Source organism: Pelophylax lessonae, assembly GCF_965119305.1.
Source record: "Pelophylax lessonae genome assembly, chromosome: 5".
Classification (NCBI taxonomy): Eukaryota; Metazoa; Chordata; class Amphibia; order Anura; family Ranidae; genus Pelophylax; species Pelophylax lessonae.
The window spans coordinates 524342552-524370266 of record NC_138772.1 but is presented as its reverse complement, the minus strand read 5'-3'; positions in this window follow the sequence as shown (position 1 = coordinate 524370266).

Sequence of the window (27715 nt, the reverse complement as noted above, 5' to 3'; positions counted from 1 at the left end):
CATGGCACAGTTGGTGGATTCTCCGACTAGAGAAAATGCAGTCCTGGATCTATTGATCACTAATGACCCAGACATAATCTCGGAGGTAGTAGTCCAGGACAACCTGGGCTCTAGCGATCACAGGATGATCACATTTAGTATAAATAACAATATAACAAGGCAAGTGGGGAACATAAGAACCCTAAACTTCAGAAGGGCAAACTTTCCAAAATTGTACTCATTGATGGAAAGGGTAAACTGGGACCAAACCTTGGGATCCCTGACCACAGAGGAAAAATGGGAATGCTTTAGGAACATATTAGGCAAAGGCATCTTGCAGTGCATTCCTATGGGAAATAAATTTAGAAGAGACAAAGCCAAACCTGGCTGGCTAAACCGTAGCGTTAAAAAACTTATTAGGGGAAAAAAATTGGCCTTCAAGAAATATAAATCAGAGGGCACAGTATTGGCTTTAGAGCAATACAAGGAGGCAAATAAGAAAAGTAAACACGAAATCAAAATGGCTAAAATCAACTTTGAGAGACAAATAGCGGAGGATAGTAAAAAAAACCCAAAGAAATTCTTTAAATATATCAACAGCAAAAAAACTAGGGCAGAGCATATTGCACACATAATTAACGATGATGGGAGGATGGTTACAGAGGACACTGAAAAAGCAACCGTGCTGAATGCTTTTTTCTCGTCAGTCTTTACACAGGAAAAGGAGGGGTACACTGACCATGACTGTATGGTTAGTAGTAATACACAGGACTTGCCACTATGGCTAATAGAGGGTGAAATCAGGGAAAGGCTGGATAAACTTAACACAAACAAATCACCAGGCCCGGATGGCGTACATCCGAGAGTACTCAAGGAACTCAGTAAGGTTATATCCAGACCACTGTTCCTGATCTTTGCTGACAGTATTAGGACAGGAGATGTACCAGGAGATTGGAAGAAAGCTAACGTGATTCCAATATTCAAAAAGGGCCAGAGGCATATCCCGGGAAATTATAGGCCTGTCAGTTTGACATCAATAGTATGTAAACTTCTGGAGGGGATGATAAGGGACTATATCGTAGAGTTTGCTAAAGACAACAACATCATCAGTAGTAATCAGCACGGGTTTACAAATGGGCGTTCTTGTCAAACCAATCTCTTAGCATTCTACGAGGAGGTAAGCTGTGAGCTAGATAGGGGGAGACCAGTGGATGTGGTGTACTTGGATTTCGCTAAGGCGTTTGATACAGTTCCCCACAAGCGCTTAATTTATAAAATAAGGTCTGCAGGTATCGACAGCAGAGTTTGCTCTTGGATACGGAATTGGCTTAAAGGGCGTGTCCAAAGGGTGGTAATAAACAGCGCATATTCAGACTGGTCTGAGGTTGTAAGCGGGGTGCCCCAGGGCTCAGTCCTGGGACCAACCTTGTTCAATTTATTCATAAACAGCATTGAGGACGGGATCAGTAGTTCGATATCAGTTTTTGCAGATGACACAAAATTGGCCAGGGCAATAACTGCACAGCATGAAGCAGATATCCTACAGAATGACCTGGACAAAATAACGGAGTGGGCAACGACATGGCAAATGAGGTTTAACGTGGAGAAGTGTAAGGTTTTGCACTTGGGGACTAAAAACATAAAAACACAATACACGTTAGGAGGGGAACCCTTGGGGGAATCAAAAATGGAGAAGGATCTGGGAGTCTTGGTTGATGATAGATTAGGCAACAGCATGCAATGTCAAGCGGCAGCTGCCAAAGCCAGCAGAATATTAGCATGCATAAAGAAAGGGATGTATTCCAGAGATAAGACTATAATCCTTCCACTTTATAAAACTCTGGTCCGACCGCATCTGGAGTATTCTGTCCAGTTCTGGTCGCCAGTCCTCAGGAGGGATGTGTTGGAGCTGGAGAGAGTCCAGAGAAGGGCAACTAAACTAATTAGGGGGTTGGAGGACCTTGACTATGAAGAGCGTCTACAATCGCTCGATTTATTCTCCCTGGAGAAGAGACGTCTGAGGGGGGACATGATAGCAATTTATAAATATCTTAATGGGGATACCAGCTTAGAAAAAAAGCTGTTCATTCGAAGGGATTGCATGAGGACTCGAGGGCATACAATGCGATTAGAGGAGAAGCGTTTTAACCTCAGGCAACGTGGGGGGTTCTTTACTGTTAGGGCTACAAGATTGTGGAATTCTCTACCACAAGAGGTGGTTTCTGCGGGTAGTATGGTGGCTTTCAAAAGACTCTTAGACTTACATCTCAAGGATCAGAACATTCAGGGGTATGTGAGATGATTACAGCCACACACACCTACACAGGTTGAACTGGATGGACTGTTGTCTTTATTCAACCTCACCTACTATGTAACTATGTAACTATTTACTCGAAATATCTCATATTTGTTTTTTTTTTGTGCAAATTATTTGTGATCATATTTCCACTGCTGAGGAACTACAAGTCACAGCAGTGGGAGTCACAACAGGGCTTATTTATGAAAATTGTGCCAAGAAGAAAATGTATTGTTGCCCATTTCCAACTGTCATGTCTGCTGTACAAAACTGAAAATTTGACAAGGATTTTTATTGGTTGCCAACAATTTAAAATGTTTTAAATTATTCTGTTGCTGCTTAGAAAATAAATATTATAATTTTATGTATGAATAAAAATAAAAAAAAATGTCTTAGGGCTTGTTTACACTAGGTGTGATGGGACTGCATTGGGTGGTTATTCCATAGCAGTCCCACTGCAAGACAGGGCAAAACGCCTGCACTGAACAAAAAGTACAGCAGTCCACTGCCACACACTGCACAGCCATGGATATAACCTAATGAAATGCTGCAGCTGACATTTTAATAAAATTACTTAAAAAAAAGACAAAACCAGTGAACAGTCCAATGCACTCATCAACTCTGAAGACATTTCACCCCACACCAGCCACTGTGTTGTAACAGAGAGAACATGCAGGTAGTGCCCTGGTTGGAATTCAAACCTTGTTTGTGCACTGGTGCATGGTCATCATTTGCAGTAATGGTAGGACTACACTTCTAGAAGACAATGCCACTGCTATGGGGTCTGAATGCTGTAGGCAAGTAGCAATAGCTTTTTGGAAATAAATGTGGATGAAATGGATGTACAGTATATGTAATTTGACAACCTCTATACCAGCCATTCTCAACTAGAGTTCCTCCAGATATTCCATGGGGTTCATTGAGATGTGACTGACTGTCCTTCCTTTTAATGATGCTTGCATCGTTCCAGAGCCATTGCTACATGTCATAGCCAGCTGCAGGACACCAATGGTCTTTTTAGCTGTATGTAAGGGTGGCACTCGGATCACCACTGTAAGGGTCATTCTTCCCACTGGTCATCAAGGTAAGGATTATTCTTCCCACTGGCCATCAAGGTAACGAGCATTCTTTCTACTGACCATCAAGGAAAGGGGTATTCTTCCCAATGATCACCAATTTAAGGAGCATTCTTCCCACTGAACATCAATGTAAGGAGCATTCTTCCCACTGAACATCAATGTAATGAGCATTCTTCCTACTGACCATCAAGGAAAGGGGTATTATTCCCACTAAACATCAAGGTAAGGAGCATTTTTCCTACTGAACCCCAATGTAAGGAGCATTCTTCCCATTGACCACCAATGTAAGGAGAATTCTTCCCACTGACCACCAATGTAAGAGGCATTCTTCCCATTGATCACCAATGTAAGGAGAATTATTCCCGATGATCACCAATGTAAGGAGCATTCTTCCCACTGATCACCAATGTAGGGAGCATTCTTCCCACTGATCATAAATGTAAGGAAAATTCTTCCCATTGATCACCAATGTAAGGAGCATTCTTCCCTCTGATCACCAATGTAAGGAGAATTCTTCCCACCAATGTAAGGGGGCATTCTTCCCATTGATCACCAATGTAAGGAGCATTCTTCCCACTAATCACCAATGTAAGGGTCCTTCTTCCCACTGGCCACCAATATAAGGACCATTCTTCCCACTGGCCACCGATGTAAGGACCATTCTTACCGAAGACCACCAATTGTATCTTTTACAACAAAGCAAAATATATTTTGTATCACTCGAGCTGAAGACATTTTGTGTGTGTGTGTGCGTACGTGCGTGTGGCATTGGTAATTTGGCTATGGGGGCCTATGACACATAGTTACACCCCTAAATTGCACAAAAAAGTCCCTTTAGGGCTTATTCACTCCAGACCTATTGGTTAGTGTCAACACATTCATAACAGAAAACGCCTTTCTTCATATAGGTCCTGTTCACACCGACATGCTGTGTTAGCGTACATTGTGAAAAATGATGCAGGCATACATTTGATCGTGAAACAGTACATTACAACATGGTGTCTGTCACACATAGAGCTGAATGATGAGTTATCTATTTAAAGTTAAAGGAAAAGAAATGCGAGCACTACAATGCGATTTAACAACGCATCGCATTGCAGCGCATGTACACGACACATACCAGCACATGCAATATGTGCACCATAACATGCCACCATTGGTGTGAATGGGCCCTTAAAGTTCACTTAGTTCTGTAAGGTAGATTCATTTGATAATGTTGTTGCAAGTTTGGGAGCTTCCCATTAGGTGACACCTGCAGTTCCCGTCATTTCCTTGATTTCCATCCTGGCTGTCACTGTTTGGTTGTTCAAAACTGAGAAACTTTCCACACATGTTGCAATCTGGTTGCACTATATCCAACTGCAAGGTATGGCCGGTATTAGGGACTCAAATGTCAGGATATCCCACCCAGAACTCCAAGGTGGGCCCAATACAGTGCCAAAAAAATAGCAGAATGGCCCATATAATTTAGAACAGGAGTCTTCAAACATTTCAGTCTGAGAGCCACATTCTATTTTTTTTTACAAATATTAGCGGGCTGATAAAAATTTCCATCACAGCCCCCCTTAAATCAGGGTGTCCATCGGATTGCTTTTTACATCAAGTTCCCTATATCAGACCCCTTTACATCAGAGTCCCCATCAGAGTCCCTTTTACATCAGAATTCTCATCAGAGTGCCCCTTACATCAGAGCCACCCCTTAAATCAGGGTCCCTAGTAAAGTCCCCCCCCCCCCCCCCACGTCAGGGTCCCTATCAGAGCCACCTTTAAATCTGGGTCCTCTTTTCATCAGAGTCCCCAACAGATTTCCCCTTACATAAGAGTCACCCCTTATCCAGTGGCGTACCTAGAGCATTTGGCACCCGGGGCGGATCCTATATCTGGCAACCCCCCCCCCCCCCCCCAACTTTAAAATGTAAAAACACCCACAGAAATTTGTAATGTTTTCAAGAATATTTATTGCACAAATTTCACTGCCCCCTCCCCCGTCTCTCTAATCGCAGTTCCTCCTTTTGCACTCTCTGCCTCCCCTGCACAGTCCTACCTTCAGCATAAATAGATAGAGACTGCAGACATGGTACAGGAGATGGTCAGAGACTACAGACTTGATACAGGAGATGGTCAGAGACTGCAGACATGATACAGGAGGTGGTCAGAGACTGCAGACATGATACAGGAGATGCTCAGAGACTACAGACATGATACAGGAGATGGTCAGAGACTGCAGACATGATACAGGAGATGGTCAGAGACTGCAGACATGATACAGGAGATGCTCAGAGACTACAGACATGATACAGGAGATGGTCAGAGACTGCAGACATGATACAGTAGATGGTCAGAGACTGAGGACATGATACAGGAGATGGTCAGAGACTACAGACATGATACAAGAGATGGTCAGAGATTGCAGACATGATACAGGAGAGGATCAGAGACTGCGGACATGATACAAGAGATGGTCAGAGACTGCAGACATGATACAGGAGATGCTCAGTCAGAGACTGCAGACATGATACAGTATATGGTCAGAGACTGAGGACATGATACAGGAGATGGTCAGAGACTGAGGACATGATACAGGAGATGGTCAGAGACTGAGGATATGATACAGGAGATGGTCAGAGACTGAGGACATGATACAGAAGATGCTCAGAGACTGCAGACATGATACAGCAAATGGTCAGAGACTGCAGTCATGATACAGGAGATGGTCAGGGACTGCAGACATGATACAGGAGATGGTCAGAGACTACAGACATGATACAGGAGATGGTCAGGGACTGCAGACATGATACAGGAGATGGTCAGAGACTGAGGACATGATATAGGAGATGGTCAGAGACTGAGGACATGATACAGAAGATGCTCAGAGACTGCAGACGTGATACAGGAGATGGTCAGAAACTGAGGACATGATACAGGAGATGGTCAGAGACTGAGGACATGATACAGAAGATGCTCAGAGACTGCAGACATGATACAGGAGATGGTCAGAGACTGCAGACATAATACAAGAGATGGTCAGAGACTGCAGACATGATACAGGAGATGGTCAGAGACTGAGGACATGATACAGGAGATGGTCAGAGACTGAGGACATGATACAAGAGATGGTCAGAGACTGCAGACATGATACAGGAGATGGTCAGAGACTGCAGACATGATACAGGAGTTGGTCAGAGACTGAGGACATGATAGAAGATAGAAGAGCACTAGGGGGGCCAGAGAGCACAGGCGAAGCAGAGAGCACTGAAGGAGCTGAAGGGCACGGTGGGGGGGGGGGGCTGGAGAGAATTAAGAGGGGGTTTGGAAAGCATTGCAGGGTTGGTTGGAAGGCGCAGGGGGTGGAGAGCACGGGGGGGGGGACAGGGAGCACTTGGGGGCGGGCAGGGAAAACCAGGGGGGTGGAGAGCACTGGGGGGGACAGGTAGCACTTGGGGGGCGGGCAGGGAAAACCAGGGGGGTGGAGAGCACTGGGGGGGACAGGTAGCACTTGGGAGGTGGGCAGGGAAAACCAGGGGGTGGAGAGCACTGGGGGGGGGACAGGTAGCACTTGGGGGGTGGGCAGGGAAAACCAGGCAGGTGGAGAGCACTGGGGGGGGGACAGGTAGCACTTGAGGGGTGGGCAGGGAAAACCAGGCAGGTGGAGAGCACTGGGGGGGGGGGGACAGGGAGCATTTGGGGGGTGGGAAGGGAAGACCAGGGGGGTGGAGAGCACTGGGGGGGACAGGTAGCACTTGGGGAGCAGGCAGGGAAAACCAGGGGGTGGAGAGCACTGGGGGGGGGGGACAGGGAGCACTTGGGGGGTGGGCAGGGAAAACCAGGGGGTGGAGAGCACTGGGGGGGGGGCAGGTAGCACTTGAGGGGTGGGCAGGGAAAACCAGGCAGGTGGAGAGCACTGGGGGGGGACAGGTAGCACTTGAGGGGTGTGCAGGGAAAACCAGGCAGGTGGAGAGCACTGGGGGGGGGGACAGGTAGCACTTGAGGGGTGGGTAGGGAAAACCAGGCAGATGGACAGCACTGGGGGGGGGGACAGGTAGCACTTGGGGGGCGGGCAGAGAAAACCAGGGGGGTGGAGAGCACTGAAGGGGACAGGGAGCTAGGGAAAGATGAATTCCTCATATGCAGCTGCCCCATCCCCCTCCTATCGAGCACACACACTTCAGCACTCACCTTCTTCCTGCCAAGGCTCCGCCCCTTCTTCCCGCCAAGGCCCCGCCCCCTTCTCCCGCCATGGCTCCGCCCCTTATTCCCGCCACCGTTCCGCCCCCCCCAGCGCTGACTGAAGGAGCTGCCTTCACAGCGATACGGAACACGCCGGGCAGGACACCGGCTGACACCCCCCAGTGCGTGGCACCCGGGGCGGGCCACCCCCCCTCTTGGTACGCCACTGCCCTTATGTCAGGGTCCCCATCAGAGTCCCCCTGACATCAGAGTCACCCTCCTACACCTTGGTCTCTATTAGAATCCCCTCCTAAGTTAGGGCCCCCATCCAAGTCCCCCTGACATCAGAGTCACCCTCTACACCTTGGTCTCTATTAGATTCCCCTCCTATGTCAGGGCCCCTATCCGAGTCCCCCTGACACCAGAGTCACCCCCCTATACCATTAGAGCCCCCCTTTATGCCAGGGTTCTGGTCCAAGTCCTCCTGACCTCAGAGTTACCTTCTTACATCAGGGTATCCATTAGAGTCCCACCTTATGTCAGCGTCTGCATCAGTCTCCCCATCACAGTCCTTCCTTACATTAGGTTTCCCATCAGAGAACCCCTTACAGAGTCCAGGTGCAGATTAGGGGAGGGGGGAGTTGAAGAGGAGACTATAGACAGGCTTCCACTGACCCTAATTCTCAATCACTGGCACTGCACATTGAGGATACGCCACTTGCCCTAGCTGCTGGCCAGATAAAGTCTTGTTGAGGGCCGGATGTGACCCACGGACCATAGTTTGGAGACCACTGATGTAGAATATGAGGAACTATATAATATAAGGACATAGCTAAACTATCTAATCAAGTTGTATCCAATCAAGCAGGTCCTTACACTACATTCTTGTTGGTAGATCTAAAGGAGATTGTACAGTCGGATTTCAAAACTTCTAAAACTGCAAGGTATGACCAGTATTAGGGACTACATTTTCAGGATAGCCCATCGAAGATGCCAAGGTGGGTTTCGATACAGAGCTGAAGATAGTAGCAATGTCCCATAATGTAGAACAAGAGAAACTACACTATATTGTAAAAGGTATTGGGACGCCTGCTTTTACAGGCACATGAACTTTAATGGCTTTCCAGTTTTGTAGGGTTCAATATTGAGTTGGTCCATCCTTTGCAGCTATAACAGCTTGAACTTTTCTGGTAAGGATGTCCACAAGGTTTAGGAGTGTGTCTATGGAAATGTTTGACCATTCCTCCAGAAGTGCATTTGTGAGCTCAGGCACTGATGTGGATGAGAGGCCTGGCTTGCACTCTCCGCTCTAATTCCTCTTAAAGGTGTTCTTTCGGGCTGAGGCCAGGACTCTGTGCAGGCCAGTCAAGTTCCTCCACCCCAAACTCACTCATTCATGTTTATGGACCTTGCTTTGTACACTTGTGCGCAGTCATGTGGGAACAGAAAGGGGCCATCCCCAAACTGTTCCCACAAAGTTAGGAGCATGAAATTGTCCAAAATGTCTTGGTATGCTGACGCCTTAATAAGAGTTCCCTTCACTAGATCTAAGGGGCTAAGCCCAACCCCTGAAAAACAACCCCACACCATAATCCCTCTTCCAGCCATTGATTTGGACCAGTGCACAAAGCAAGGTCCATATAGGCATGGATGAGGGAGTTTTTGGGGAAGGAACTTGACTTGCCTGCCTGATTCCTGACCTCAACCCGATAGAACACCTTTGGGATGAATTAGAACAGAGACTGCGAGCCAGGCCTTCTTGTCCAAATTCAGTGCCTGACCTCACAAATGCACTTCTGGAAGAATGGTCAAACATTCCCATAGACACACTTCTAAACCTTGTGGACAGCCTTCCCAGAAGAGTTGAAGCATTTATAGCTGCACAGGGTGGGCCAACTCAATATTGAACCCTACGGACTAAGACAGGGATGCCATCAAAATTCATGTGCGTATAAAGGCAGACTTCCCGATACTTTTTACAGAGGAAGACGTTCTAAGATTGCTGTCTAGAGTGAAGACAAATAAGTCACAGGGTCCTGATGAGATACACCCGAAATTATTAAAAGAGCTTAGTGGTGAGCTGGCAAAACCATTAACAGATTTATTTAACCAATCATTAGTAACAGGAGTCGTCCCGGAAGATTGGAAATTGGCAAATGTCGTTCCCATTCACAAGAAAGGTAGTAGGGAGGAATCGAGCAACTATAGACCAGTGAGTCTGACATCAATAGTAGGCAAATTAATGGAAACCCTATTAAAGGATAGGATTGTGGAACATCTTAAATCCCATGGATTGCAAGATGAAAAACAACATGGGTTTACTTCAGGGAGATCATGTCAAACAAATCTTATAGATTTTTTTGACTGGGTGACTAAAATAATAGACGGTGGAGGTGCAGTAGACATTGCATATCTAGATTTTAATTAATTTTAGTAAGGCTTTTGACACTGTCCCACATAGAAGACTTATCAATAAACTGCAGTCATTGAGCATGGACTCCCATTTTGTTGAGTGGATTAGGCAGTGGCTGAGTGACAGACAACAGAGGGTTGTAGTCAATGGAGAACATTCAGAACAAGGTCATGTTACCAGTGGGGTACCTCAGGGATCTGTACTGGGACCAATTTTGTTTAATATCTTCATAAGTGATATTGCAAAAGGCCTCGATGGTAAGGTTTGTCTTTTTGCTGATGACACAAAGATAGGTAACAGGGTTGATGTTCCTGGAGGGAAACACCAAATGGAAAAGGATTTAGGAAAACTAGAAGAATGGTCAGAACTCTGGCAACTGAAATTTAATGTGGATAAGTGCAAGATAATGCACCTGGGGCGTAAAAACCCAAGGGCAAAATATAGAATATTTGACACAGTCCTGACCTCAGTATCTGAGGAAAGGGATTTAGGAGTAATTATTTCAGAAGACTTAAAGGTGGGAAGACAATGTAATAGAGCAGCACGAAATGCCAGCAGAATGCTTGGATGTATAGGGAGAGGTATAAGCAGTAGAAAGAGAGAAGTGCTTATGCCGCTGTACAGAACACTGGTGAGACCTCACTTGGAGTATTGTGCGCAGTACTGGAGGCCATATCTCCAGAAGGATATAGATACTCTAGAGAGAGTTCAGAGAAGAGCTACTAAACTAGTACATGGATTGCAGGAAAAAACTTACCAGGAAAGGTTAAAGGACCTTAACATGTATAGCTTGGAAGAAAGAAGAGACAGAGGGGATATGATAGAAACTTTTAAATACATAAAGGGAATCAACTTGGTAAAGGAGGAGAGCATATTTAAAAGAAGAAAAACTACCACAAGAGGACACAGTTTTAAATTAGAGGGGTAAAGGTTTAAAAGTAATATGAGGAAGTATTACTTTACTGAGAGAGTAGTGGATGCATGGAATAACCTTCCTGCAGAAGTGGTAGCTGCAAATACAGTGAAGGAGTTTAAGCATGCATGGGATAGGCATAAGGCTATCCTTCATATAAGATAGGGCCAGGGACTATTCATAGGATTCAGATATATTGGGCAGACTAGATGGGCCAAATGGTTCTTATCTGCCGACACATTCTATGTTTCTATGTTTTGACAATATAGTGTATGTATTATGAGGACCTACCTAATATATCCAATCAATTCCATGCACTCACAAAAAAAAATACATCCAAAACTCCAAAGTATGACTAATATTATAGACTTCATTGTCAAGGATATCCCAGCAAGAATACCAAGGTGGGCTCAATACAGAGCTAAATTATAGCAGCATAATATAGACTGAGGACTCCATATGCAAAGAAGATACTTTTTATGGCCTTGTAAGAGAAGGTAGTGGCTCCCAGAGATATGAGAAGCCTGCTGGAACCCACCCATACCTAAAATCTTAGTTCGGAGCAGACTGGCCTTTTAATTTTTTAAAGGTTGAGCCTATGTAGTAGTCTAAATCTGGAAGACAGTCGTTTCAAAGGAAGACACATGTGTATTCCCCTTGAGCAACCTTCTTCCCTATTCTGCAGGAAACATTGTTATCAATTTAAGAGCCGCAAACTTTGAAAGGAGAGCAATTAATTAAGCAGCAGACTGACACGTCAGCCGGTTCCCTGTTATGTAATCCGCAGGGTATTCGGTGACAGTTGAAGAAAGGGTGACGAGCGTAAAGGTTCTACCTTGTAGCTCCTTGTCTCGTTCATTTCTGAGAATTAATATTACAACAGCCTGTGGTTAGTAACAGTAAAAACAACTTTCCCCCAATCTCTCCAAGCACCTTTTGCATTGTGGTTTTAAGTTCACTTGAATTAAGCTTATCCTGCGCTTCAGCCATTGCTCTTCATATAAGCAAAAAACACACAAAAGCACTCGCATCCCCACAGTGGCCAGCTACGACGCCCCATCTGATAAAATGGCCTGCAATGCAAGGCTATCAGGAGTGCACAGTGTGTGTTCCTTTCTGGGATAACTAAAATATTTTCTTCCTTGCATACAGTGCTGGGACAGGGTTCACTAGCACCATGGGCGAGGATGTCAAAGTGGTCCTCCCACCCCCCCCCCCAAGCTCCTTATTTGGCACTACAAAAGCTAATATGTATTTAAATACATTATAAAAAAAATCTAAGGGCATGAAGGAGTAAAAATTTTAAATAAAAGTAGCTAAAATTTTAATTATGCATTTTGGGGATAACTACACATTTTATTCAGCAAGTTGCCCCTTTTAAAAATGCTTTAGAATCACATTTTTGGTCCAAAACTGTTTTTTTTGTTTTGTTTTCGGCACTACAAAATAAACAATCATAAATTTCATAAGTTTACAAAATTTAGTCCCCCTCCTTCCCCGAGCTCCTTAATACTGCTGTACAAAAACTAATAAAAACTAATAGGAATTTAAAAGGGGTAAAAAAAAGATAAGGGAAGGGAATAAAAGTTTATAAAAATAATAATGGGTTCATACATTTTTAGCTACAGATTTTAGGGTTAACAAAGTTAATTAGGGTTAGCTACACATTTTATTCAGCAAGTTGCCCCTTTTAAAAATGCGTTAGAATCACATTTTTGGTCCAAAACAGTATTTTTGTTTTTGGCACTACAAAATAAACAATCACAAATTTCATAAGTTTACAAAATTTAGCCCCCCCCCCTCCTTCCCCGAGCTCCTTAATACTGCTATACAAAAACTAATAAAAACTCATATGAATTTAAAATGGGTAAAAAAAAAGGGAAGGGAATAAGAGTTTATAAAAATAATAATGGGTTCATAAAATGTTACCTACAGATTTTAGGGTTAACAAAGTTAATTAGGGTTAGCTACACAAGTTTCCCCTTTTAAAAATGCTTTAGAATCACATTTTTGGTCCAAAACAGTATTTTTGTTTTTGGCACTACAAAAAAAAAAAAAACAATCACAAATTTCATAAGTTTACAAAATTTAGCCCCCCCCTTCCCCCGAGCTCCTTAATACTGCTGTACAAAAACGAATAAAAACTAATATGAATTTAAAATGGGTAAAAAAAAGGTAAGGGAAGGGAATAAGAGTTTTTATAAAAATAATAATGGGTTAATACAATTTTACCTACAGATTTTAGAGTTAACAAAATTAATTAGGGTTAGCTTCACATTTTATTCTGAGGTCTGCCCCTTTAACCACTTTACCACCGGAGGATTTTGCTGTCTTACGTCTGGGCCACTTTTTGCGATTCGGCACTGTGCGACTTTAACTGACAATTGCGCGGTCATGCAACGCTGTACCCAAACGAAATTGACGTCCTTTTTTTCCCACAAACAGAGCTTTCTTTTGGTGGTATTTGATCACCTATGCGATTTTTACTTTTTGCGCTATAAACAAAAAAAGAGCGACAATTTTGAAAAAATAACAATATTTTTCACATTTTTTTATATGAAATTCCCCCCCAAAAAATGTAAAAATCAAAATTTTTTATCATTTTAGGCCAATTTGTTTTCTGCTACCTATGTTTGGTAAAAAAAAATCGCAATAAGCGTACTTTGATTGGTTTGCGCAAAAGTTATTGCGTTTACTAACTAAGGGAAAGATTTCTGTCGTTTTTGGTGTTTTTTTTTAACGAGTAATGGCGGCGATCTGCGATTTTTTTTGCGGGACTGCGACATTGCGGGGGACAGATCGGACCCTTGACTGACATTTTTGACACTTTTGGGGTTACCAGTGACATTACTACAGTAATCAGTGCTATAAATATGCACTGTTACTGTAAAAATGACACTGGCAGGGAAGGGGTTAATTTTATTGGAGAGGGAGGGGTTAATGTATGTCTGGTGCTTACTGACATGTGTGGGGGGGACTATGTGACACAAGGACAGATCTCAGGTTCAGTTATGCTGAACCCTGCAATCTGACCCTGCCTGTCACTTAGGAGATCCGCCCGCTTTGTTTACACAAGCGGGCGGATCTCCAGACTCAATTCCCCAACGATCGGGGAAGAGCAGCGGCGATCGCCGCTGCTCCTCCTCTGGCCCGACTCCCGCTGTGACTGAATACAGCGGAAGCGAGCCTCCAGCGGCGCGCGTGCGCCGCCGGGAAGGGGGAGTGTCTGGCGACGTAGGTCTACGTCACCAGATGATAACGAACCACTTTACCGCAGTAGAGCTCTAGTGAGCAGCGGCAAAGTGGTCAAAATCATGTTTTTGGTGCAATTTCTTTTTTCTTTGATTTGGCGCTAAAACACAAACAATCACAAATATCAAACGTTTAGCTCCCGGAGCACCTAAATTAATTAGGGTTAACTACACCTTTTATTCTGAGGTCTGCCCTATCCTATTTTTTGGGTACAAAACTTTATTTTTTCTATGATTTGGTGCTAAAACACAAACAATCACAAATATCAAACGTTTAGCTCCCGGAGCTCCTAAATTCTGCGCTACAAAAACCAATGCAAATTAAGATTGGAAAAAAAGCTAAGGGAAGAGAAGAAGAGTTTATAAAAATAAAAAGGGGTCAATTAAAATTTTACCTACAGATTTTAAGGTTAACAAAATTAATTAGGGTTAGCTACACATTTTATTCTGAGGTCTTCCCCTTTAAAATAATGTTTTTGTTGCATAACGTTTTTTTTTCTTTGATTTGGCGCTAAAACACAAACAATCACAAATATCAAAAGTTTAGCTCTTGGAGCTCCTAAATTCTGCTCTACAAAAAGGAATGCAAATTAAAAATGGAAGAAAAAAAGGGAAAGGAATGAAAGGGGTAATAAAAATACAAAGGTTAAATAAAATTTTAAAACAAAAGTGAACAGAAGGGTAACGGGACTTTGAATATGACCATGAGAGCTAAGTAAACACAAAATTGTCTATAAAAATAAGACATTTTTAACCAAAATATACATTAAAAAGGTATCATTGCATATACCATACAATAATGTATATTTTGAATAGAAATCCTGTATTTTTATAGACATTTTTCTGTTTACTTGGCTCTCATGGGCATATTCAAAATCCCGTTACCCTTCTGTTCACTTTTGTTTACATATTTTGCTGGGATGATGACTGAGAGCTTCATAAACCTATATAAATGATATCCCACCCCAGATTTACAATTTAGTAACCTAATTTTAACTGCAAATTTTAAGGTTAGAATAATTAAATAAGATTAATTACACATTTTATTCTGTATTTGCCCCATTTTAAAAAAAGGCTTGAAAATTAAGTTTTTAGTACAGAACTTTTTATTTTAATTTGACACTACAAACACAAATTTCAAAAATGTACATGTTGCCCCTGAACTCATTAAATCTGCTACATAAAAAAATAATACTAATTTTTATTGGTAAAAAAAAAAAAAGCTAACAGAAGGGAATGGGAAGTTGTCAAAAATAGTAATGGTTAAAGCGGAGTTCTGGCCATAGGAGTGAAATTTAGCTAAAAATACCCCCGGGACAGTCAGGGCTAGTACATTCCACAATGGATAGCCTCTGTACTGTCCCGGGCCGCACTTACCTTTTAGAAGAAATACTTACCTTGAAAATTTCTTCTCCAGCGCTGCCATCTCGGATGTGGGCAGCTGAAACCAGCGTGTCCTCTTCTGCATCCTCTTCCGTGTCCTCTTCTCCCAGAATGCCCTGCACCGGCCCCGCTCGTCACTTTCGGTGCCGGCGCGTCGTCCCTCCACAGCTTCTGGGCATGCCCAGAAGCTGTTTAGCAGGGAATGAGGCGCCGCAACGGAAGTGACGAGCCGGGCCGGTGCAGGCGCATTGATTCCTGGGAGCGATGACGTTCAGCTCCCAGGAATCAATGGAAAGAGGAAGTGACGGCGCGGGTCGAGGCCGTAGAGGGAGGAAGTGGAAGAAAGGTGAGTATATTTTTCTTCAATAGCAAGGTAAGTAAACAAACAAAAAAAAAATCTTAACTATCCATTTCTTTTTCAGGTGACCAAGAGCAAGAGGATTGCCCAAAATCGATTATATCGATTTTGTGGCCGGAACTCCGCTTTAAAGTGTTTTTTTTACCTTAATGCATTCTCTACATTAGGGTAAAAAAAAAAACCTTTTGCATGCAGTCCCCCCCAGCGCCCCATTATACTTACCTAAGCCTGATCTCAAACCAGTGCTGCATCTGGGAGAAGCTGCTCTCTTGACTCTCTGTCTCCTCACTGGACAGAGAGGCAGCAGAGGGAGCCATTGGCTCCTGTTACTGTCAATCAAAGCCAGTGAACAGAGAGCGGGGGGCTGGGCTGAGCGGCTCTCTGTGTGTCAATGGACCCACAGAGCGCAGCTCAGGATCAAGTCCGAATTAATTTTACCCTTGGCAATCGGTGCACTCGGCAGGAGTGCTGGTGGGGGACCCCAGAAGAGAAGGATCAGGGCTGATCGGTGCGAAACCCTTACACAGAGCAGGCAATTATGACATGTTTGCAATTTAAAAAAATTGGTTTGCAATCACTTTAACTAAATATTTCATTACAAATTTTAGGATTAAGGCTCCATGCACACAGGATGTCAGGAAAAAGCAGCTGTAAAAACTTGCTTTTAGTAGCTTTTTCCATTTGCGTTATTGCACGTTTAGCCACGTCGCTTTTAGCAGCGTTTTTTTCTGCCTCCATTCAAAATCAATGGTTCCCTATAGGAGCCTATTGATTTGAATGGAAGGCGCACCGCAAGTGGGATCAGGATGATCCCACTTGCGGTGCGACTTGCGCTGTGAGAATCTTGAGGGGGAACTTCACGCCAAAATGGGGAAACCCCCATACCCATTCACATAGGGAGGGGGTCCGGGATCTGGGGGGCCCCCTTGTTAAAGGGGGTTTTCAGATTCCGATGAGCCCCCTGCCCGCAGACCCCCACAACCACTGGCCAGGGTTGTGGGGATAAGGCCCTTGTCCTCATCAACATGGGGGCAGGGTGCTTTGGGGTGGGGGGGTGCAGAGCCCCCCTGCCCTAAAGCACCCACACCCCCCATGTTAAGGGCGTGTGGCCTGCTATGGTCCAGGGGGGGTGGGGCAGCTCGCTCGTCCCCTCCCCTTTCCTGGGCTGCCGGGTTGCATGCTCGTATAAGGGTTTGGTATGGATTTTGGGGGGGACCCCACGCCGTTTTTTCGGCATGGGGCTACCCTCAAATTCCATACCAGACCCGAAGGGCCTGGTTTGGAACCTGGGGGGGAACCCCACGCCTTTTTTTCCCCCATTTTGGCGTGGAGTTCCCCCTCAAGATTCTCACAGCGCAAGTCGCACCGCAAGTGGGATCATCCTTATCCGACTTGCGATGCCTCTTCCATTCAAATCAATAGGCTCCCATAGGGAACCATTGATTTTGAATGGAAGAAAAAAAATGTATAACGTGGCTTAACGCACGTTAAGAAACGTTATTCAGCCTTTAGCAGCGTCAGACGTTTTTACAGCTTGACGTTGCAGCTCCAGAATGCACTGGTCCTGTTTTTTTTTTTTTTGCAGCTATTAAACGCCTATGCCACTTGGAGCTCCTAAAAGCTCTATGTGTACATGAGGCCATAGAATAATATGGATGGGCGTTCTGCAGCTGCAAAAAAAGATGTCTGACGCTGCTAACAGCAGCTCCAAAAACATCCAGTGTGCATGGGGCCTTAAAATAAAAAAAATTTGGGTTAACTACAAGTTTTATTTTGTGTTTGGTCCCTTTTATAAAAGATTTAGAATCATGTTTTTGGTACCAAAACATTTTTTTTTAAATTTGGTGCTACAAACACGAAAGGTCACAAATGTCAAAAGTCTTTATAGCCCTCCGCCCCAAGCTAGGAATGGTATGTCCACAGTGTACTAGCATTGCAATGAAGGTGCAAGCGTGGGTCCAATGTTGGCAATGTGGCAATGTGGCTTATCTGAGAGAAGTGAGAATTGAAGGCCAGCCGAAGAAGATGCGAGTCCAGGTTCCTCCGCGGAGGCAGGAGGGGCATGATATGGGTCATAATGAAGCTGGAGACCATGCACACTGACAGTGGGCCAGCATTATCAGTGAGGGGGACTCGGTCACTGGGCGCTCTGGGAAGAGGATGCATGCCTGTACAAATGGCCGGGAAGTGGCCAGAGGATGCACCGAAAAAAGCAAAGAGGTCTGCCCCTATACCCATTCCACAGCAAACGTGGCCTGCGGCCATGAAAGCCTCAACTACAAGTACTAATGGTGAGGAAGAAAATGGACTTGTCAATCTAGGATCCCCCTCATTGCAGTACAAATATGGGCCTATTGAAGAGGGGATGGATGATTAATGATCCACTGATGAAACAGAGTGGGACTGGGGTTCGGAGGCTGGGAGCAGCTCCCCAGGCCCTGAAGTTGCCATTGCTCTGGACAGAGAGACCAAAGAGGCCGTAGAAAGAGGAGAGTTAGCACAAAAACTGAAATTTTGTGAAGGCCTATACCCGGAGAATTCCAGATCTAACTCCCCCTGCAAACTATGCCCGGGCTCGGGACCAAAATGAGGCATATGACACTCTAATTAAGCGCGTAGAAACCCCTTTTTCATTGCCATGGAAAGGTAAGAGAAAAACCCTTCCCCAGCTATCCAGGATGCAAAGATGGATACAGCGCAAGGTGGCGCTGGAATACGGATACAACTATCCCTATGCTCCCAGGGAGGTCATGCTTCTCACTGAAGATCAAAGGGACTTTTGGTGTAACAAAGCTATTTGGGACTTTCTCTTCATCCCCAAACCCTATAGAGATTCACTTGAGGCTGACCTAAAGGAGAGATTCAGGGCTGTCAAGACACAGTGGTATTATGGACAGTCCATCGATATTGACAGGGTGGAGGTCCGCCGCCCAGATGGGTCAGGCCAGGCCTGGTCCATCCGAGTACGGGACAGTCAGGGTGCCCTTGTCAGGGTCCCTCACTCAGAATTTTACATTTAAAACAAGAAAACCTATTTTTACAACTTTACTAGTTCAAGACTGTATATCTATGGCTGGCTAGCCATCACAACTGACCAAAGAAAAAAAAAACTATAATGCTGAGTTATGCAAGTTCTGTTCCAGAGTTGGAGGTATTACCTTGTTTGTGGACCCCTTGGGCCATCGGGCCAGGGTCTTGGAATGATACTTTGAACTTTATGAGATCCCTTGGGCCATTGGGCCAGAATCTTCATTGATTACAAATGTTGTGCACAAGACCCTGGAAGACCCCTTTTCATATTTCCCTGACTCGGCTGGACTGCAGGCCACTCAGGCTCCAGTGATTTGCCCTGTTTCCTAAAGAAGCGTTCTGAGTGAAAGCAGGAGGATGTTGTGCCTAACTTCTACAAGGACTCTGCATAGATAGTCAGTGTTAGGGCATAGATTCCCCAGAAGAGGGGAGAAGTGGACCCGGCATGTCAAAACACTGAGAAGCAGAGGAGTCAAGGGAGGGAGTGAGAAGGTCACCCTGGTAAGGAGGGTCTTCTCACTCAATTGCTCAGGTAGTTAGTCCTGTAATTTCTTTTTGTATGCAGCTTGACTAACCTTTTCCTTTCTCTACAGGTGGGCTCACGGTAGAGGTAGATAGTGAGGGAAATACATGTTTGCTTGAGATCCCCACCAAGCGAGTTTGTTTGGTGGGGGGTGCATCCTTTCATGCACTTAAAACAGTTTGTATATTTGTACAGTAAAAGATATATATATATATATATATATTTTTTTTTTTTTTTTCATGTAAATTATTTGTACATTTGTTTCTTCCATTTTCTCCCTTTTCCAGGTTTGTGGGATACTCCTGAATTTTTGGCAGAATCTTTTGTAGGAGGCGGCTGCCTCAGAGTCAATGGGGACATGATTCATTTTTGGTGGGGGGTGGATGTAGCACCCTCCCAGGTAGGTGCTAGGCAAACTGTAAAGGGGGGCTTTGCCTGCTTAACAGATGGGCCTTGATTGTTCAGCTAGGCTGTCATGTGTTCTCAGGTGTGCTTGTTGAGCTTGGGGAGTTTCCCCACTGTGTGAAATGGGGGCTCTCATTGGACAGTGGAGGAAACCTGACCAATAGCACACCAGGGCTTGTATCTATCCCAGAGGGCAGAATATGCCGCAATGCATCCTGGGATGGGGTATAAGTCAGAGGGGAGCACATGACAGAGCATCTTTGGCGGAAAGCAGAGTCCCAGGAGGAGGATGATGGCTGTCTCTCCTCCTGTCAGCGTGAGGAAGGTGTCCTGAGCAGTTGGCCTAGAGTACAACAGGTTGAGCTGAGCTGCAGAACGGGATCCAGTAGGCTGTGGACTAAGTGGAGTTGTTGAGGCGGACGTTTCCAGGAAAGCAGTGTCGCGAGTACTGTAAACTGCCCAGGGGTATGCCTAGGATAGGGGACCACTCCGGAAGGTCAGAGGGATCCAGGAGCCAGCTAGCCAGTAGAGGAGGCTTAGAAAAGGGGATGCTAGTGTCTTAGCCCTGAAGAGAAGTCTGTAAAGAGGGTGCCGGTGTGGGCCCTGAAGAGTTAAGAGTTGGCGCAGCGTTTACCAGTAGCTACCTCAGCCAGGAGGGCTAAAGGGAGCAGTACAAAGGACTTTGTGTCACCGGGGAGTGTCAAAGTCAGTTAAGTGTTAACAAGACAGCAAGTCAGTGTTAACAAGCGCCAACCGGTGTTGACTGGCATTCAGCCGGCGTCAAGTCAATGTCAAGACAGAGGCATTTTTCTCAGTTGTCCCATTACTTTGTGAATAGTTGAGCCAGAGGAGTATCCCATTTATCCCCTTCTCCCATCCAAGTTCCTAAATAAATACAAAACCCAAAGATGCTGCACTGTTTCTTGTCTCAGTGCTCACACTTGGAGAACATGCTTAAATGTGCTGTTGTTGCTAGCGGTAACCCTGGCGGACCCACCTCCAGCAAAATGGCTGGGAATCCTGCTACAAGTACTTTTACTAAGACAAAACCAACAAGAATAGTCTTTCTACTGCTTCTACTATCATCCTAATTGATGCTTCTGTTACTAAAACTGCCTCCATGATTAGTTCTGCTAATTCTATCACTATTATGGTCACCCTATTAACACTGCTGTTATTAATGCAAATCCATGGTGTGTATGTGAGCCAATCAGGCTACTTGGAAGTGTAGTCCTCTGCCTGCTGCTGTGAGTGCTGGCCGGGAAGGAGCCCACCCACGCTCCAGACAATGACAGATAAGAACAGAAGATCCCGGAAGTGGCAGTCTCAGCATGGACCCGCACCAGGCCACGCCCCCTACGTGCTTCCAGAGGGTGGAGTGAAACACGTTGGGGGCGTGGCCTGGCAGGGGTCCAGGCTGAGACTGCCACTTGTCTACACACAGCAGGTCTTGTTCTGATGTGCGGCTTCTGGGATCTTCTGCGCTCACTGCTTTTTACCAATACTACTATCAATATATTGCCTACACTACTATGGCTACTATCTGCATTGCTCCTATCACAACCACTAAAGCTTATAATGCTAGCACTGAAAAATCTATTACTGCTACTACTATGACCGTCAGCATTAGTGCTTTTCATATCACAGCTACCACCACAATTCATACTTTTACCACTGTTACTGTCATTAAAACTACTACTACTATACTACCATCACCGCTGATATGTCTACTACTTATTCCACAACCCCTAGTTCTGCTACTACTATTACCACTGCTACTGCCACCATTAAAGCAGTGTTCCGCCCCCCCCTTTACAAATTAAAAGTCAGCAGCTACACATACTGTAGCTGCTGACTTTTAATATTAGGACACTTACCTATCCTGGAGTCCTGCGATGTCGGCACTGCATCCAATGTCTCCATTGGCTGTTGGATGCTGCCCAGTGGTGTATTTTAGTTTTGTGCTGCCCTAGGCAAGACTAAAATTGGGCGCCCCCCTCCCCCTTCTATGTAAATATGCCCCACTCCTTCCTTTTTAATGGATGTGACTCCCTCCAAAATCGAGGGACTACAAGTCCCAACATGAACCCCTGAGATCTCATGAGAGGGGGGGTGAGAGGGGGTGGGAGAGAGAGAGGGGGGTGGGTGAGGGAGGGAGAGAGGGGGGATAAGAGAGAGAGAGGGGGGGATGAGAGAGAGAGAGAGGGGGGTTGAGAGAGGTGAGTAGAGACAGAGAGAGGGGGGGTGAGCGAGAGAGAGGGGGGTGAGCGAGAGAGAGGGGGGATGAGAGAGAGAGGGGGATGAGAGAGAGGGGGATGTGAGGGAGAGAGGGGGGTGAGAGAGAGAGCAAGAGGGGGTGAGAGAGAGGGGGGATGAGAGAGAGAGATAAAGAGGGCAGCTGAGAGAGAGAGGGGGTGTGAGAGAGAAAGAGAGAGAGAGAGAGGGGGTAGGTGAGAGAGAGAAAGGGAGTGAGAGAGGCAGCTCTAGCAACTAGTGGCCAATAGTCTAAGGCGGAGGAGGGGCTTTTTTGACGCCCCCCTGCAAAGTGCTGCCCTAGGCCTGGGCCTTGTTGGCCTAGGCCAAAATACAGCACTGATGCTGCCGCCGTCATTGCCGGTAAGGGAACCCGGCCTACTGCGCATGTGTGAAGCGCGCTGTGCTCTCTTACTGGCCTAGAAGCAGAGGAAGGAGGAGGGAGGAGGAGGGGGGCTGAACTTCTGACGTACGTCGCCGCAGTGAGGTCCAACAGAAGTGGGGGCAGGGTACCTGTCAAAAACAGGTACCCACTCCCCGCTTCCCCCTGAAAGGTGTCAAATGTGGCACCAAAGGGGGGGAGGAGACAGATAAGGGGAAGTTCCACTTTTGAGTGGAATTCTGCTTTAACATTGCTACTACTCTTACTACCCAGGACTGCCAACAGTCAAGAAGTTTAAGGTTGACTATAACTATTTTCTGTGGGAAAAAAATGTCCCAAAAAAATTCTTCTGCATTTGAATTGGAAATGCATTTGGCGGTGGCCAGCCAAATTGTGGAGAATGATTTTTCTATCACACAGCTCTCCATTGGGTTAGGCTATAATATCATTAACAAAATGTTACTCATAAAGAGCCGATTCCAAATATTGGATCATGCTAGCCTTTGTAGCAGTTTGGTTTGCAATGAGTCTGTAATTTTTTGGAAAAGCAAAATACATTTTGGATGTCTACCTTGGCATTGCCACTGCTATAATTACTTCTACCATCATTATTAAATTAAATTATGCAAATTAGATTTCCTCTGCTTGGCTTATGCATAAACCTCTTCTCCAAGAAGAGGAAAAATTCCCATTCCCCTCCACCCCCTGTACCTATTCTATATTTTTTATTTTAAAACAAATCTACCTACATAACCCAAATGACTTACCTATACCTCTGGTCGCATGACACTCCAGGTCTTGGGTCTTCCTTCTTTTGTAGTGTAGAAGGGTCTGGTCTATGGTGCCACCATCATGATGACTGCCTATTGGCTGAAGGATGAGTCCATAGACCAGGGATCCTCAAACTACGGCCCTCCAGCTGTTACGGAACTACACATCCCATGAGGCATTGTAATCCTCTGACATTCACAGACATGACTAGGCATGATGGGAATTGTGGTTCCTGAACAACTGGAGGGCCATAGTTTGAAGACTCCTGCCATAAACTAAAGCAAAAGCTCCTCAGACCAGGGGTGTATTTGCCATCATCCCGTTAGAATCTACAAAGAATATTCCTCTATTTTGTGGGACTATAAAGGCAACTTGTTTTCTTACTAAGGCAAAAGGCTACTATTGTATTCATAAAAGTGTTTACATTTTATTAAGGTTGCATATTCTACTAAATGCCACTGGGATATGCATAAAAAAAAAAACATATATTGACAAAATACAAGGGAAAAACAAAAATAGAAAAAAGGAAAAGAAAAACCATACAAAACATGTGTCAATACACATATGGTAACTGGTCCAATGTGGTAATTCCAGCTATTGGTAGTTGACATTTATCTTTGTTGCACATCCTGGTACAATAGATGCTATAAAATGCTGAAAATTCCAACGTGTTTCAAACATTTAATTTTGTCTTCTTCAGGGAATATTTACCACTATCATATAAAACATTTAGGTCATGTCACCAGCCCACAGGCCTGAGGCATAACTAGAACCTTCAGGGCCCCGGTGCAAGAAACCATGAAGAGCCCCCCGGACCCCTGGCCGGGGCCCTTCCCTTCAAGCCTGGGGCTCTTCCCACTGATCCTGGGGCCCTTTATTACGGTCCTACAGTGGGATCCTTTCACAAGTTCTGCAGTGGGCCCCCTTCCTGCCATCTTGGGGCCTCCCGACGGTGGTGGAATGCCCGGGCCCGGTTGGAAGTGTGACCTTTCCGATCCTGGAAGTTCACCCACTGGTGTCAGTAGTTTTTTTTTTTTTGGTATTTTAACTGTACTATTTTTTATCAATTTATTTTATTTTTTTACTATGTCACTGACTATGACTCTGTCCATTCAGAAAAGCAAGGAGCTGGTAAATTACATATTTACCGACCCCTTCCTGGTTCTCTATTGTGACACATTCCCTGCAACAGCCGGCAGGAGAGGGGAGGGAGCACAGTGGGGGGGGGGGCATGGGAGCGAGCACAGTGGGGGGGACCAGGGGAGCACACAGGGGCCCAGAGACAGCAGAACACAAGTGAACTGGATATAAGTGGTGGGGACAGCATACAGAGGAACCAATCTACAGCTACAGGAGTAAAAAGGAGGACAGTGATTTCTCTACATGCTGCCCCTGTCGCCCCTCCTATCCAGGTGTACAGGGGAGCCTCACAGGCCCCCTGGAGCATGGGGCCCGGATGCAATTGCAACCCCTGCAACCCCTGTAGTTACGTTCCTGCCACAGGCGTTATCTAAGCAGGTACACCAAATTCTCCTCCATGTACACAAGGACCTTCTTGGCACAAGTAACCCCCAAGTTGTGTATTTCATGTGTGAAGCAAAACACCCTTTTTCACATCCGGGTGTAGCTGTAAAGGCTGGATGCCCCTGTTGAAAGGAGAGAGACTTTTGGTGAGTGCAATAGTAGGAGGGGGGCCCGAATGGAGACACCGGGCACACTGCATGCGGTTGCACAATCCCTTGGCCACAATAATATTGCTTCTTATCAATATCACCATAAGGACCAGCAAGAAGAGCTGGAGATTGTGGACTGTGATGGTGTTCACCATCACTGGAATTTAAGGACAGATGGGTGAGGGGTTGAATTGCTTCATTTTTGTCAGCATGGTCCATTGTTCCCTTTGCCATGAGGTTTCTGAGCAGGAAGTCCACTCCTATTATGGTCATCCCAGGAAGTTCTGAAGAGACGGTCGGTCAGAAAAGGACTTCTGTCTAACTTTTTAACCCCTGGAGGGATTTCTATGATTTTTGGTTATGTTTGCATTTGAAGTATGCTGATTCTGAAAATGTAAGTTTTATGTGAATGTGATGAATATTTTAGAAGTTATGAAAATGTTGCTTACTGCCTGAGGTGGCTATTGTCAGGTGTGCTAATGACCTCACCTGTTGTCTGCTAAGGGAGGTATTGACACTCAGAGGAATGTGTATTCAGGGCTCGTTAGGGAACCATTGTTCTGTGTCTGACTATTATGTACATTGACTGCCCCCTGGGGCTTCTGTCTCCTTGCATTGGTCAAAGCTATCTGACCAATCCCTGTTGACTCATTTCAAGTCCTCATTTGCATGGATATTCCACTTTCTGTATAAAGTGTGCTGTGTTAACCAATAAATGGTCTTCCTGTTTGAACTTATATACAGCCTGCCTGGTGTGTGTTCTAATGGATTCCGAACGGCACATAGCTGTAGTTCGGATCCCGGATCCTTGGTTGACCGAACCATCAGACGATACGATCTGCAAGCTGACTGACTAGAAACAGACAAGAAACAGAGGAGTGTCGGGAGAGCGGACAGGGCAAGCAAGGGTCTCGTCACATGGACCAACTAATGAGATTTTTTGGACTGTTCTTTTTTTAATACGGATCAGATTGGATTCGTTTATGTTTCACCCATAATTTTTTGGTGCACATCGTTTGGGCACTTGTATTTAGCACATGCACTTTAGTAATAATTGCTTGATTGTTTGCGCCTACATTTTGCATCTGTTGCACAATATTGTTTTACCTCATTCAGCACATGCATTTTTTCACTTATGTTGCAATTTCCACAAATTTTAATTTATTTCCTTGATATATGACAAATTTTATTAGTTGTATATCGCACAGAGAGCAGCACCAAAAACCCAATTTTTTTACAGGTTTCATTACAGGCACTACCCAGGTAGTATAGCAGCTCTATGCACACTTAGCACCTTACCACATATTGTTGAATATCCATAGCGCGGATTACATATATTTAAGCTTATAAACGCGAGTTACTGCATTTAGACGCGTTTGCACGCTGTTACAAGCATTTGCCGTTTCAAATGCCAATAAACTTCCGTCTGAACGCATTTTTTTGCTTTAACCACTTAAGCCCCGGAGGATTTGCCTGCTCAAAGACCAGGCCCTATTTTGCGATTCGGCACTGCATGATTTTAACGGACAATTGCGCGGTCGTGCGACGCTGTACCCAAATGAAGTTGATGTCCTTTTTTCCCCCACAAACAGAGCTTTATTTTGGTGTTATTTGATCACCTGTGCGATTTTTATTTTTTGCGCTATAAACAAAAAAAGAGCGACAATTTTGAAAAAATAACAATATTTTTCACTTCCTGCTATATGACATTCTCAAAAAAAAAATTTTTAAAAATCAGAATTTTTTAACATTTTAGGCCAATTTGTTTTCTGCTACATATTTTTGGTAAAAAAAAAAAAAATCGCAATAAGCGTATTTTGATTGGTTTGTGCAAAAATTATTGCGTCTACTAACTACGGGAAAATTTATGTAATTTTTATTGTTTTTTTTTTACTAGTATTGGCGGCGATCTGTGCTTTTCAGCAGGACTGCGACATTGCGGCAGACACATTGGACCCCTAACTGACATTTTTGACACTTTTGAGGGGACCAGTGACATTACTACAGTAATCAGTGCTAAAAATATGCACTGTTACTGTAATAATGACACTGGCAGGGAAGAGGTTAACATTGCGGGTGATCAAGGGGTTAAATGTGAGTCTAGGGGGGTGATTTTAACTGTGGGGGGGGGGGGGGGCTTGTGAAATGATCGCAGAGACCTGTGTTCCTATATAGAAGGATCACAGGAGCTTTGTGATCATTCCAGGGAGAAGAACGGTCAGATGTGTTTACAACAGCTGACCGTTTTTCTCTGTTCAGCGGGGAGTGATTGCGGGTGTCAGGCGGCATTTGGAGCCACCTGCCCCGTGCATTGGAGCGTTGCCGAGTGGGGGTGGGAGTGCGCCGGTGCGCGCTCGCCCCCTAGCTGCAGGCACGCGACCCATGTAGGTCTACGTCTGTTTTGCGCAGGAGGGCCGCACTGCCCCAGTAAATAGGCGGCGGGCGGTCGGGCATAGGTTAAGCTGTAGCAGTTGGATTTGAGGTTGGAAAATAGAAGAGGGCAGACAAAGGCTGCTAAACACGAACGCTGCGAAACGTGGTTAAAAAGTGCATTAACGCCAAGCACGTTTTTACAGGTGCTTTTTCCTTTGCTTTGCAGCTCGTTTTTTCAAACGCCCCATGTGCGCTCCCGCCAGTGGCGTACCTAGAGCATTTGGCACCCGGGGCGGATCCTATATCTGGCACCCCCCCCCCCCCCCAACTTTAAAATGTAAAAACACCCACAGAAATTTGTAATGTTTTCAAGAATATTTATTGCACAAATTTCACAGCCCCCCATCACAGTGCCCCTTGCCGTCTGCCCCCTCCCCCGTCTCTCTAATCGTAGTTCCTCCTTTTG